General features: G+C 47.4%; 1 protein-coding gene across 2 annotated transcripts in view; it reads right to left on the bottom strand.

Moving 5' to 3' along the window:
- Positions 1 to 13,056, bottom strand: part of PRDM16 (PR/SET domain 16) — a 398,575-nt gene that overhangs the window by 295,973 nt on the left and 89,546 nt on the right. For both annotated transcript variants that reach the window (XM_025142614.3, XM_004947378.5), the window contains exon 6: positions 2,505 to 2,580. The gene's annotated coding sequence lies outside the window, so the exon portion shown is untranslated. The remainder of the gene's footprint in view (positions 1 to 2,504; positions 2,581 to 13,056) is intronic.

Here is a 13,056-nt window from a genome sequence, read left to right on the forward strand (position 1 = left end):
CAGCTTCCAAGAGCTTCCTCTGGGTATGGAGCAGCTCACTCCTAAGAATTGCACTCCTCGCACTCTTGAGCACTGGCATGAAACAGCAGAAGGAGGATGGGGCCCACCTGGACAGGAGGTGTGTGAGCATACCTGCTGCAGGCACTGCCAGCGGCTGCCAGCCCTCCCCTGCCACCTCCAGGGAGCCCAGCAGCTGCACTGAGGGGCTTCCAAATAAAAAGCAGTTTGCATCAGCACTGGGTTTGCTTGCTCTGCTATCTTCTGTGATCAAAGAATTGAAACAGCGGCATGTCTCAGCTCGCTGGCAATAAAACCTGCAGTTGATTGGCTTTGTCCTAACCGCACAGCTACAAGGAAAGTGCAACCACAGATTTGATGAGAAGAAAGAAGGCAAACACCCAAGCAGCATTTAGCCACATTCTGCATCTTCCTAACCTGCAGTCTCTTAAGTGCCACTTACCCAATTAATCCAAGCTCTTCAACTTTATAAGCAAAGCTGTAACATATTTAAACAGCTTAGAAACTGCCCACCAAGCCATGCTCCCTATCTTATTCATCAGCTGCAGGACTGACTGTGCATTAACTAAGAAAGCACATGGCTTGATTAACACTTCCCCTGCCACTTCTCCGCTGCTGTTGATTTCTGCTGAAGTTCTGCAAAGGCTGACATTTCCCAGCTTTTTTAGCGGAGTGGATCTCATCTCAGTAGGGACTGTCTTTTGGACCAGCTCCTAGAACATCCCTGCAGCAGCTATAGTAACTATTTTTATAGGCAAGTTTTATTAGGAAAGTATTTTAAATGGCCTTTGAATGCAATTTAGCAGCTGGAAATAAGGCAGTATGCCAGCACCATGTGATCAGACAATCCGTGGAGCACCAACAAGTGCTACCAGAGATCTCTGGTGCTCTACAGACTGTGCGTGATAGAATACACTGGGGACCTTCAGTGAGCCAGGAGGTGCCCTGACACTGCAAATGCCTGAAAGGCTGAGCTATGCCATTCCTGGATCCCTTACTAGAAAAGCCCCTATTTTCAGAGTCCTAAACGGCATGCTTGGAGCTAAAATGGCTGCAGAAATGGTGGGTTTTGTTACACAGTGGATGTCAGTTCATCATAAATACATGTGAAGACAGAAGTAGTACCAAGTGTGCTTCTGTGGCCATCGGTGAGTGTGCAAGAGGAGTGTGAGTTACGTGCTTATGGGGTTGGTTCTGACCAAACAATATGGGATGTAAGACAACGTAGCCCAAGCACACTGAGCCCAACATATCCATCTTCTGCCTCACACCCACATGAGGCAGGAAAAGACCCACTTCCTTCTCCATTCTGACCACAGCTAAGTTTGATTCCAAAGACCTTTTTATCCTCAGCACCCTTTAAACAGCCCTCTGCACAGCACAGACATCATCAGACCCAGTGGGATCTCTCTTCTCAAATGTTTTTCATGCTTTCTGTACAGCAAAAATCCTCCCCAAGAACCGCAACAAAATCCTGATGGACAGACTGGGGACTGGAAGGTTCCTTCCAACCCAAGCCATTCTATGACCTGTGCTGGGAACCTGAGATGTAAGAGCTCTGTGGTGCAGCCTGCAGGCTCCAGCCCTGTGACGTGGGGCTCCATTGTGGAAAATGGGCTCCATCGTCTGAGGAGCCGAGGAAGATGTCTTCACCAAATGTTTCCAAAGTCCCCAGAAGACAGAATTGCCCATAGACAAAGGGCTGTCACAGGCTCCTTACACTACAGGGAAACGTTTCTCAAGAGATCTCGTGTTCCCAGTGGAGCACAGGTGTGGATTGTGAAAGTGCTGAGCACACACCAGGCCCTGATGCTGGGGCCAGACTCTTGTCAGTGGTCAAGGCAAGAAACCAGACTGGCATAGTCGTAATCAATCACAGGTCTAAGAAAGTAAAAACAAAGCTTGAAATAGCTGAGGACCCAGTTCTAATCCCAAGCAACACTGGCGCAGCCACATGCAGAGTTATGTGGTTTAAACTCATGCAGATGAGAGTGGAAACTGGCCTCCAGTTCAAGTGCATGCTGAGGGAAAAGACAGCTTTCCTTTTAGACATGACTCCAATTGTACAGTCTGAGATTCAATTAAGCTTTGCTTTCCTGACATCTCCTTCCAAATAAAGGCTCAGTCTTTGTGCTAAGCATTTTTAAAAATAAAATAAAACAAAATCATACATTTGGCAGAACCTGGACATTCCAGCTACTAAATTGTACTGTACTTCATGCAAAATTTCAATGCATTAAAGAGAAGGGGGAGGGTAGCCTCTTTGACCAGTGTCCAACTGTTTAGAACTGTTAAATATGAGTTTTTGCCCATGTTTACATGTGGAATGGAACACAGCCATTCAACCACAAAATGTTCCCAAAGCAAACATCCAAAACCTGGCTGCTGGCAAGGTATAGTGACAGGATCGCCTGAAACCAGTCATTCACAGAATGCCAAAACAACAGATTACCATTGGTAAAAAATACACAGGGTTATTTTCTTACGTCCTGGGAAGAGGCCATCGCAAGTGACAGGAAACAGCGACTGGCAAGGCCGAGTGCAGGCTCAGGGCTTTTTCATCTGGAGGGAGAAAAAAGATCGGTGTTATTTCAGATCTGCAGAAAAGCATGTGAGTAACACAATAAAGCTAGCACATGTTGCCAATAGCACATATGGGCAACTTGAATTAGAGCATGCACATTCTGCTAAGTCAGGACTTGCAGCATGATAAATAAAGCAGAGGGAAAGATGGACAAAGCAGCCAAAGTGGGACATAGCAGCTCAAGACGTGTCAGAGGGGAAGGCGAGATCAGGAGGTGACCTGTGCCCCTTCAGACAGAGCCAATGCTTTGTGACCGTCCACCACGTCCTAACCCTGCAGGGCAGGCCGAACCAGGAGGTTGTTCCCAGCTCTTTCCCAGCAGAGCTCAGGGTCCCTGCGATGCCAGGACCACGATGGCCAACCACGAGATGTGTCCAAGAGCTGGGCCATCCACTGAGCCTCCTAGGAACAAGGGAATCAAGGACCCGGATCCCTTTGCCAGCCCTTGGCTTGGTTCTTGCGCTTGCCATGCCTGTTATTAAAACCATTTGCATTTACACCCTCACAATCTCCATGCAGCTGCAACCCCTCCTGCTTCACAGAGGGCCGCAGCCGCACCGTGCCTGCCTGCCGCCTCCCCCCTCCTGCCCCGCATCTTTCACATCACTGAGAGTGACTCAGGTGCTGACCAACCAACAAATAGAAATGTTTTGCCATAATGTTTTCTTTTCTCCTACATGTTCACACCTCCCCACGAGCTGAGTGATCCCTGTACACACCGGATACGTGTTATTATTCCTCCTGTGCATCGACACCTTGTTGCATGAGCCGCGTTGATGGATTGCAGGTGCCCCTCTCTATGAAACTGGCCAACGACCCACTCACAAATTTGCTGTGCTTGTTAATATTAAAATCATATGGCCCATACCCTCCTAAATTGGTTCAGGCTTGAGGTACTGCTGCTTCCCAGTAGAAAGAGGGCTGCAACAGGCTTTCTGCAGGCCCCACTATTTATGGTAAACACCCCACTTTGTTGAAATAACATAAAGTTTTGAGATAAACCTATTCTAGCAAAGGAAATGTTAAAGTGCCACCACCATTCTGCTTCAGAATATTAACATGAGCTGCAATGCAGCTGCACCAGGCGGTACCCACTGCACAGGGCTGCTGGAGACATAAGGACCACGTGTGCTCTGCTTTGATCAGAAGAGAGAGGGAAGCTCTCCCGAAGCTCTCAGTCAGAAATGTTGGGCTGGATTCCCATACAGATTGCCCAGAGCAGGAGCAGAGCCGCTTTTCACCTCCCTGCACCATTTACGTCAATCTGCAGCACTTGTTTGCAGGTCCCAGGATCATCCCCAGGGAGTTCAGCCACCACCAAAATAAAATCAAAGCCCCTTAATGGCTTTCAAACTTGAGGCATTATCCCAAATATTTATCATGTGTGAGTGCTGCCTTCATACTTCGTTGTCTGAAAAGTATTTTAACAGGTGGGCAATGATGCCTAATGGCAATTTGACTGATAAGCATTGGTACTTCAGTAGGTAAGTGCCAGGCTGTGCTCCACTGCTGGCAGCGAGATGGAAACTAACAGAGCAGTGGGCAGGAACGCAGGGCCTGTGCAGTGCCAGAGCCTGTAGCCAGAGCACAGGAATTTACCTATTTACTGCCAGTTCTGCTGATGGAACAGAAAAACAAAGCAGCACGAAGCGTGTCAGTGCGTGCTGCTGCACTCCCAGCAGAGTCCCCTGCCAGCTGAGGTTGCTTCCTTCCTTGGAAACGATGAGCACCCAACTTCTTATCACTAAAACACATCGTTTCTGAGCTGTGTGCTCAGATGATGCAGTGACAAAAGGATTAAAGAGGCCGTGCAGAATGAGAGCACTGTTCTGACACTGTACTGAGTGGTGAGCAAAGTAGATGGGCTACTGCAAATCATCCCTCCTCACTCTGAAGTTCAGCTCATGAGTTCAACTGTTCAGTGTAAGAACACTTGAGACTGAACTGCTATGCTGCAAATAGGGGTGGTGCAAATGCCATTGTTCTCATGTACCAAGAATTCACCTGAGCAAAATCTGGGTGAATAATCCACAGCATGGCATCAGCTGGCCAGGAAACACTGCTTGTGACCTGCCATGGCTACTGGAAATCCAGCTAGGGTCACGTTTTGGTTGTGAAAGTCAATGAGAGACACCAACAACCTATGAGATTTTCCTGGAAATCCTATCAATATGTCAAAAGTGAGTAGAAAAACTAGGAAGAGTGTGCGATTCTGCAACCAGGAGTTACTTAAACAGGAGTTCAGGTGCCATCAGTGCAGGTATATTTAAGAAGAGAATCCCAAGGAATGTGTTTCAAAAAGTGAATAAAGTTGCATGTTTCTGTCCAACCTTTGCAGACAAAAATGGCTCTCTTTCACACATTCATACTTCAAAGTTTTGACTGAGGTTCCTCCAACCTGCTTTCCACTGTTCACTTTACAAGCAGGTACATTGAAGTTCTCTGAATTTCCTCTTTGCGGGGCACATTCAGCCCTGGCTGCAGATGGCTTTTTGAACTCTGGACGCCAGACAGAAAAGCAAAGGGGGAATTTGAGGAGGCGTACAGATACAGTCACTGTGTGAACACATCAGCTGAATGCTGAGAGCTGCTAACAAAGTTGTGAAAGAAATGCATGCATCTTCCAGAGCATTTTCCCAGAACGATTGCTTGCTCTCGCCTCGCACTGCTTGGGAAGGCCACCCCAGGAGCTGATGGTTTAAGGTAGTTGAAGTGGGATTAGCCTCCATGAAAGACTCAGGAATACTTTTTCTCAGTGAAAGTTTACAATAATATTTTAAAGACTCTCAACCAACACCCATACTTAAGCTTTGAAAACAGATAATGCATTTTTAATGGGATTGCACATCTGACAAGGAATTTGACTAATTCCTCTGATAGCAGACAGCTTCCTCCCCATAATTCATCTCAAAAGGATCAAAAACCAAAACACTCCCTGCCATCTCTGGAATGGCCCCCCCTGCCCGGTGCCTGGAGAGGCTCAGCTGGGCTCCATGGTGTGGTGGCAGGGAGCAGGGCAGGTCCACAACCCCACAGCCCTTCTGCCACAGGAAGGGATAGAGTGAGGATGAAGAGGCCGAAGGCTTTGAGCCGGGGGCTGGGCTGCTGACTCTGAACCCAAGGCCTCACAGGTTTATTTGGAACGTGGGGCTATCTGTGGCCACCAACGTCTTTGAAGTTCCTCAAGTCAGGTAATTTCTCTGCTGTGGTGCACTAACAGTTGTGAAACACTGCAAGCTGCTTGAATCTGAGGTGTTTGAGAAGGAAAAGCATGAGGATTTTCATTAGGTTTTTTTATTATTTACTCTAATGAGGTTTTCCTGCTCATAATTGTATGCTTTGCCATGGATTAATGCCCTGCTCCAAAGGAGGACACAAGTCAGTGCTCTTCAGAACCACTGGGCTGTGCCTTTAAAACTATTCCCAGCATAATCCCTTATAGATGATCCACAGCACAAAACCTAGCAAGGTCTGTCAAGGCATTTTTAGCATTTGTTCTGTTAAAAAAACAAGAAAAGAACCCTGAGGTATTAGGGTGCACTAATCTTTAAAAAGGTTAATTTATTCATAGAGATTTTGACAGAGATGTATGGCTAGGCTGGAGTCCCAGGCACCTCTTCCCAAGGGGAGCTGCCAGTGCGGAGACGGCTTCCCTGATACACAGAGAGGGCTCCAGGACGGGCCCAGGCAGCACCACCCGGCAGCTTCTGTGCATCCCGGGCACTTCTGCTTCTGTGAGCAGCCCTGGAGCTGCCTCTGCTCCCAGCACGGCCTTCTGCACACTGCGGTCCCGTGCAAAGTGCGGGCGGTGAAGCATCACACTGTCATGGAACCCAGTGGGTAATCAACCCAACACTGCAAGGAAACTGGGAGTGTGTGGCTGAACTACTCAGCACTGTGCTGACTGCTGGCAGCAGGGGTGGAATGGCATGGGATGAGATGGGATGGGATGGGATGGGATGGGATGGGATGGGATGGCATGGGATGGCATGGCATGGGATGGCATGGCATGGCATGGGATGGCATGGCATGGCATGGGATGGCATGGCACGGCACGGCATGGCATGACATGGGCAGCATATGCTGCTGTCTCAGTGAAAGCTTTCAGACACGTCTCTCCAGGCAGACTGTGTTTCTGCTGGGTTTTACAGAATAGCATTCTGGTTTTCTAGACATCATCTCGTATGCTTGTTCTCAGACGAAGTTTAGTGAGACTACATGTAATTCTTTGGATATTCTGAGCTAACTGATGCTTCAATAAGAGATACCATGTTAAATAAACTGCATCCCCGAAATAAAACACATTGGAAAAAGTGGACCATAGTTTGAAATATTTGCCCTGTTTTTCCACTGGGAACAGAGTTTGATCCGTAACTGCACAAAGACCACTTGCAGATTAAAACTGTCCTTACTCCTTGCAGCTGAAGCAGGGGGTGATGCAGAGCCTCCAGACCCTGCAGAGGCCTCTGGGGCCTCCAGCTGTCAGGATACTGTAGGAACTCAGCCTGATAACTGATTTGGTTGCTTCTTTTTAATTTGCTTGGGGTCTGTGCAATTAAAACTAAAGTTTCCACAGGGTGCAGAAGGATAGAGCTAATTTGTGAGTGCCCTCTCGTTTCAGCAGCAATTGCTCAATGTCAGGAACACCTGCACTGTTTCTTTCCAGCTCTTTCCCAAAAGAGGAACGTATTCCTACTGATACAGACAGACCGTACCTGGGCTGACCTGCAGCCAGCCTTGCTCAGCCTCCTGCATCTCACCTGCATCTCTGGCACTGCAGAGGACAAGGGACAGGCTGAGTCAGCGTGAGCCAAAAGCAAGAATGCTCCACTGACCAGAGCTAGTTAACTGCTAGTTAAGATTATTAACCTCTCGTGTGTAATGAGAGTCCTGAGGCAGCTTAAGCCACAAGACCAAATTTCTCCTAACCACAAACATGGAATCCTCATTAATATGAATCTGAGACACTTTCCCAGGAAGAAATAATTTGTAGAATGTAGAATCCACCCAGAAGCAAAGGATGCTGGATTTAGAGCTATGCCTGAAACTTCGGCAGCTCAGTTTAATTTGTCCCCGAGGAGAGGGAGGAAGGTCTGCAATGAGAAATTGATTTTTATTTTTAATTGCCAGGTGTCACCAGGCCTTAAAGAGAAAGTTTTCGGATGATTTCCCCAATGCCTCCAAATACTTGTAATTATTTTCTGGGGAATTTTACTTGAAAAATGATCTATTTCTAACTGAATTTAAGCCTGTGTTATGCAAACAGTAAACCAGCTTGTTTGAAAGTAATCTTTACCCAAGGGCTAGCAGAGGAATAAAAATAAATAAAGCATGAGAGGTTTTTACAAAACCACAGACACCACCAGGCCTTCCAGGTCCGAAGGAAGAAAATCACATTCTGTGGACTGCCCTTTATATTTGTGTAACTTGTGTTTTTTAAGATGTGCTTCAATTGATATTTGGATTGAGTTACCCAACCATCAGCACCTGCTGCCTCTGCAGTGGAATGCAGCCTTATCCAGTGGCAGGCAGCAAATGGCTGGGGACAGAGAGCTCAATTATTGCATGCATCTGTGGAGAAGGTAAGGGTTTAGCAACGTGACAACACATTTTCAACTAAATCGTTGATTTTAGCGCTGTTCAACCCTAAGGCAACATTCCGGGGTTCCCTACGTGGCCACAAGCGACCCGGTGTCCCCAGTGGCAGGACCTGGGTGATGCCCTGCCTGCAGAGCAGCTGCCTGCTCCCATACAGTCCTGCAGCCAAGCCCCGGACACAGCCCTGTGTGTGATCTGTGCAGCAGCAGCTCCCCTCTGAGGGGCTTCTGACCTGACGGGCTTTGAAGTAGAAGCGAGCCGCTCTCCCAGGTGGGATTATGCTGTAACAGAAACAGGGGGTGGCTTTCCCAATTGTTCTGCCCGCTCCTTGAAACACGAATCCCCTCCTTTATCCTCAAAGAGCAGCAGTGCTGCCTGAAACCTGAAGACTGCAGGAAGGTGGAGGCATTTCTCTGAAGTACGACGGGAAGGACCTTAACCTTGTACTGCCAAGATAACACCCTGTGGGAAAGTGTGCTTCAGAAACTCACATCCTCTGATAGCAGCAGCCCAGCAGAACTGCTTCAGAATCGATGTCCTGGAAAGCATCAGTGCATAACGCGCTATCCCCGGTGTCTGAGCTACTATGCTGGCAGGAGCTCTCTGTAACGACAATCGCATCCCCCCCTGCACACACTGGTTTGCATTACAGAAAACATGGTCCAACAGAAAGCCAATTTCTCTGCGCTGCAATTGGGTTTGGACTAATTCCAAGCAGTCACTATCTAACAATCTCTTTCCAGGAGTTCCCACTCACTTCTCCTGTATCAATCTATTTTTATGTTGGTATCTTGTTTTAATCTTTACCTTCACGTGGATGTGAGTGCAATACCAAGAGCAGATGTGGCTCATTTCTGTGTACAACAAGTCTCAGTCGTAATACATTTAAAGAGCTTTCTCAGGTGTGTTTGTTTGGCTTCTGTAACGTGTGGACAATGTTTTTCATTAGATTTATTTCTGGCAGGTTTCGTTGAAATCAGAAGGTTCGGTTGGGCAGGTTTTTCTCTCCCACTCCAATTTAAACCCATTTTGCAGTTTTAGCAACAAAGGGATATGAACAACGATTTCGCTATTGCTTGGCTCATTGCTGGATGTCCCAGATGTTGGAACACTGCATTTCTGCCAGCTTTACCCACAGGGCACAGCAGGGCCGGCCCTTCCAGCTCACAGCTGAACCAGGAGGCACAGGGCAGCTCCTGCCATGCACACTGTGCCTGTTCTGTGCACACACAGCCAGTGTTATTCTGCAGCCTGTCGATAAGGAGTATTCCACCAGCATGAAATTCCCTTCAAACCACACACTGTGCAGGAGTGAATTTAAACAAGAACTCACAACACAATGGCAAGTAATAATGGACTACACAGGTTTCATTCCTGATGGTCATCGCCAGCTCAAGTGACAAATAAATTCCACAGGCTTCCACCTCTTCCTGAAATACAAGAGCTTGTGGGATCAGTGAGGATCAAGAGGAGCCATCGAGCGCTGCCAAAGCATCTGAGCAATGGGAGCTGCTCAGCTTTCCTCTGTCTGTGGGCCACAAAGAGCCGTCACACTCACAGCCACTTATCTCACTCACACTGCTGCAGGATTTTTAATGTTGTGCTACAATTGTCAGTTTGGTGCAAGTGAACCTCTTACAGTGGAACCATATTAGAGTTTCCCTGGTTTGTTGGATAACAAAAGTACTTCACATTTTCATTTAAAATAAATAGGTTTTCATGAGCAAGGTGTAGAACCCCCCCAGTGCAGTTCAGGAACTGTGTCAGCTTAACATCCAAATAACAACGCATGTGACACAACCCCCCCAGCCATTCAGATATCAGAAGGTCCCAAGGTACTGAATTTTGCAGCATTTTTTTGGTTTTCTTTTAACCTTCTGCTGAGGTATCTGATCAGTTGCATCAGGAACTGACAGTCTGCTATGGCCCCTTAACAAGCACTTCATCCACCGACTCTTCTACCTGTGCATGGTTTAAAATGACCTGCTAAAGCGCTCCACTTTGTGCAGAAGACATGCATGTTTTCCACAGTAATATATCATCAACCTAAAACCTGCAAAGGAACTGCACAAGAGAAAGACAAAAGCCACAGCACTGTGCTCAGCAATGCCACATCCCACCACCAGCTCTACCACCTCCTCCCAGGGATCCACACGTATGGACGTAAAGACCTTCATGGCTCCAGCATGTCCCTGTGACCTTTCTTCTTCTCTGGGTATGCAGTGATGCTGGGAGCTCATTTTGGTGTGTGCATCTGAATAACAATTCTGATAGCTTTATGATTTTTGCTAGGTTTTCTTTTTGCTTTTTTTGACATTTTACACAGGACAGATGTTGTCACCAAGGCTGCTCTTGTAAACTAGATATGGAGATGGCTTGGATTGGGTTACCCTGGTAAAATAGTTTAAAATAAATAAAAGGATGGTTGGTCTCTCTCGGATGAATTAGCTTGATTGGAACTGTCAGGTTAAAAAGGCCTACATAAACAGTTGTGCATCTACCCTTAATGGAGTTAAGCACCCAGGACAAGCAGTGAGGACACCCAGAATGAAAGCCCAGATGAAGGAATTCATCCCCGCGCAGACGTGTGTGATGTGTGTGTAAGAATCTCCTAAACCTCAGTCTGAAGAGGGCCTTGGGCTTATGGAGGCCACAGGTTTGATCCCCAACAGCCATTAGAAGTCGTAAGGCTGTGCTGATTCCTTTTTCATGCTAATAAATAATGCCATGGAAATATAAAGGTGGAGTCGAGGATGTCCGGAGATGAGAGAGGTCACTTCTGCTTCCCAGAGCCTCTGAGCTCCCTGCAGAGGAAGGATGGGACATTGCTCCCATCCTGGAGTACGAACAGCATCAAGAGGTGATTCACCCTGTGAAGGGGAATTTGATGGTATCTCAGAGCAGATACTTGCACCACCTCAGGAGGAAGTGCTGTAAAACTCAACAAGGCATCATCCTCCAGCCCAACAGTGCATCTACAGACTCACAATAGAGGAAACACTGCTAATGAGAGACCCCTTACGGTAGGACATTCTTTTACATTTGCCACTTTAAGCTGTTCAGACTGAAGTTTTCATCCAAAACCATCACCTAAATAGCTCATCTCTGGTTTGGGCTCATTTCTACACAAATAAAGAAAGACATTATGTACCTTGCTAAGTATCACCTACGGCCAACGCGGTCCCAAGCAACCGGGAGCTTTAAATTCCAGCTTTTCACAAATCACTGGATGCTGTGAGGCCTTCCCAGCTAACAGCTATGAATAAAGCACAGAAACAGAGGTACCTACACAAAGAATTTGGCCCATAGCAAACATACGTTATTGTAAAATTGTCCAGAAAATAGATGCTGTTCAGACCAGAAATTACCTTAAATGACTGTTGAGTTGACTGGGTTACAATATTTTAAGGATCATAAAAATAAATATAGTTGTCCAAACAGAGAGATGCAGTGTGTTGCCAAGTAAAACAGCCCGCACGAAGGGGTGCTCGCCCCGCGCAGCGCTGGGCTGCCTGTAAACTCCAAGCGCGGGGATGAAGTGACTCTTTGTTCGGTCTGTGTGTTTAAAAATTGACGAGTGCTCCGTGGTATCAATCATGCCTGTCAGACAGCACAAGTGCAGATCTGTTACACTTAAAGGGTTGTCAAACGAGACATGATTTAATTTGTCATTTTTTTTCTCTCTCTCTTAGTGCGGCATGCACGTGCTCTTCATTACTCTTCATCATCGGGGAAAATGAATACATTTTTTGTATAATTTTTTTTCCTCGGGAGGGTGGAGGGATGGTTGTTTACCAATGACCCAGCACTTGTGAAGAGATCATAAGCAGCTGTTCCCTACATGCCCTCACGATCTGAGAATTTAACGAAGCCGCGGGAGGGGTGGGATGGGAGCAGGGCGCTCAATGGACAAAGGCCTGGCGATGCACGGCCCTGCAGCCTGCAGGCACTGCCCTGGGCCTCCACGAAGCTTCCCTCCCCATCTAACTCGTGTGAAAGAGACTTGTTCCTGGGATCTTCACGTTGCTCAGGGGAACAGAGCCCACGTGCTCACTTTAGGACTGCCAGTTGGAACTCAAAGACCTTCCGATTTCTGCAGCTCTGTGAGCAGGGTCTGACTCCTGGGAGAAGCTTTACCTGTTGTTACCATCCAGGAGGAAGCAAAGCAGATGTATGTAATATCAGAGAGCTGTGGAAAGGGAAGGATTAACTCCTTTGTTTCACAGTTAATGTTGTTGAGCTCTTTTCAGGTGACATCCAGCTGCATTCTTCAATTCATATTGAATACATTGCAAGAAGTTGGACTGAAGAATGTGAAACCTGCCTCGTTACTGGTAATGACAGCCCTCCCGCCCTGCACGTAACAACGTCTGCCTTCTGCAAGCATGGTTTCAAGCAGCCAGACTCACACCAGCACAGCAGATGTCACCAGAACGTCCCTGCAGAACCAGCAACCGGGCCGGCCCACGTGGAGGAGCCTGAGCTGAGCTGCTGTTCATTCCTGCAGCTCTGGGGAAACGTTTTACAGGTCCCCAGTGACAATGGGCATTAATGAAGCACAGTGCTGACCTGGCAGGTCTCAGCCATGTTCCATCGTGGTAGAGCAGCAAAGTCATATCTGAAATGCTCCCAGAACGTGAACCTCGAGACACAGCACTGGGAACTGGAGATCAGTGACAGCCAACAGGACCCACCCAGCACCTTCAGGCCCTCAACAGTGAGAACTGTAGCCCTACAGGGTGGAAATGCTAATTTTCTCATCTACACCTCCTAGCTACTTTTCTGCTACAGCCCCTTGGGCACCTTTGTCTAGCCAGGCTTTATTTCAGTGCTGATAAATGCAGCCAGGATGTGGG

Source organism: Gallus gallus, chromosome 21 (assembly GCF_016699485.2).
Source record: "Gallus gallus isolate bGalGal1 chromosome 21, bGalGal1.mat.broiler.GRCg7b, whole genome shotgun sequence".
Classification (NCBI taxonomy): Eukaryota; Metazoa; Chordata; class Aves; order Galliformes; family Phasianidae; genus Gallus; species Gallus gallus.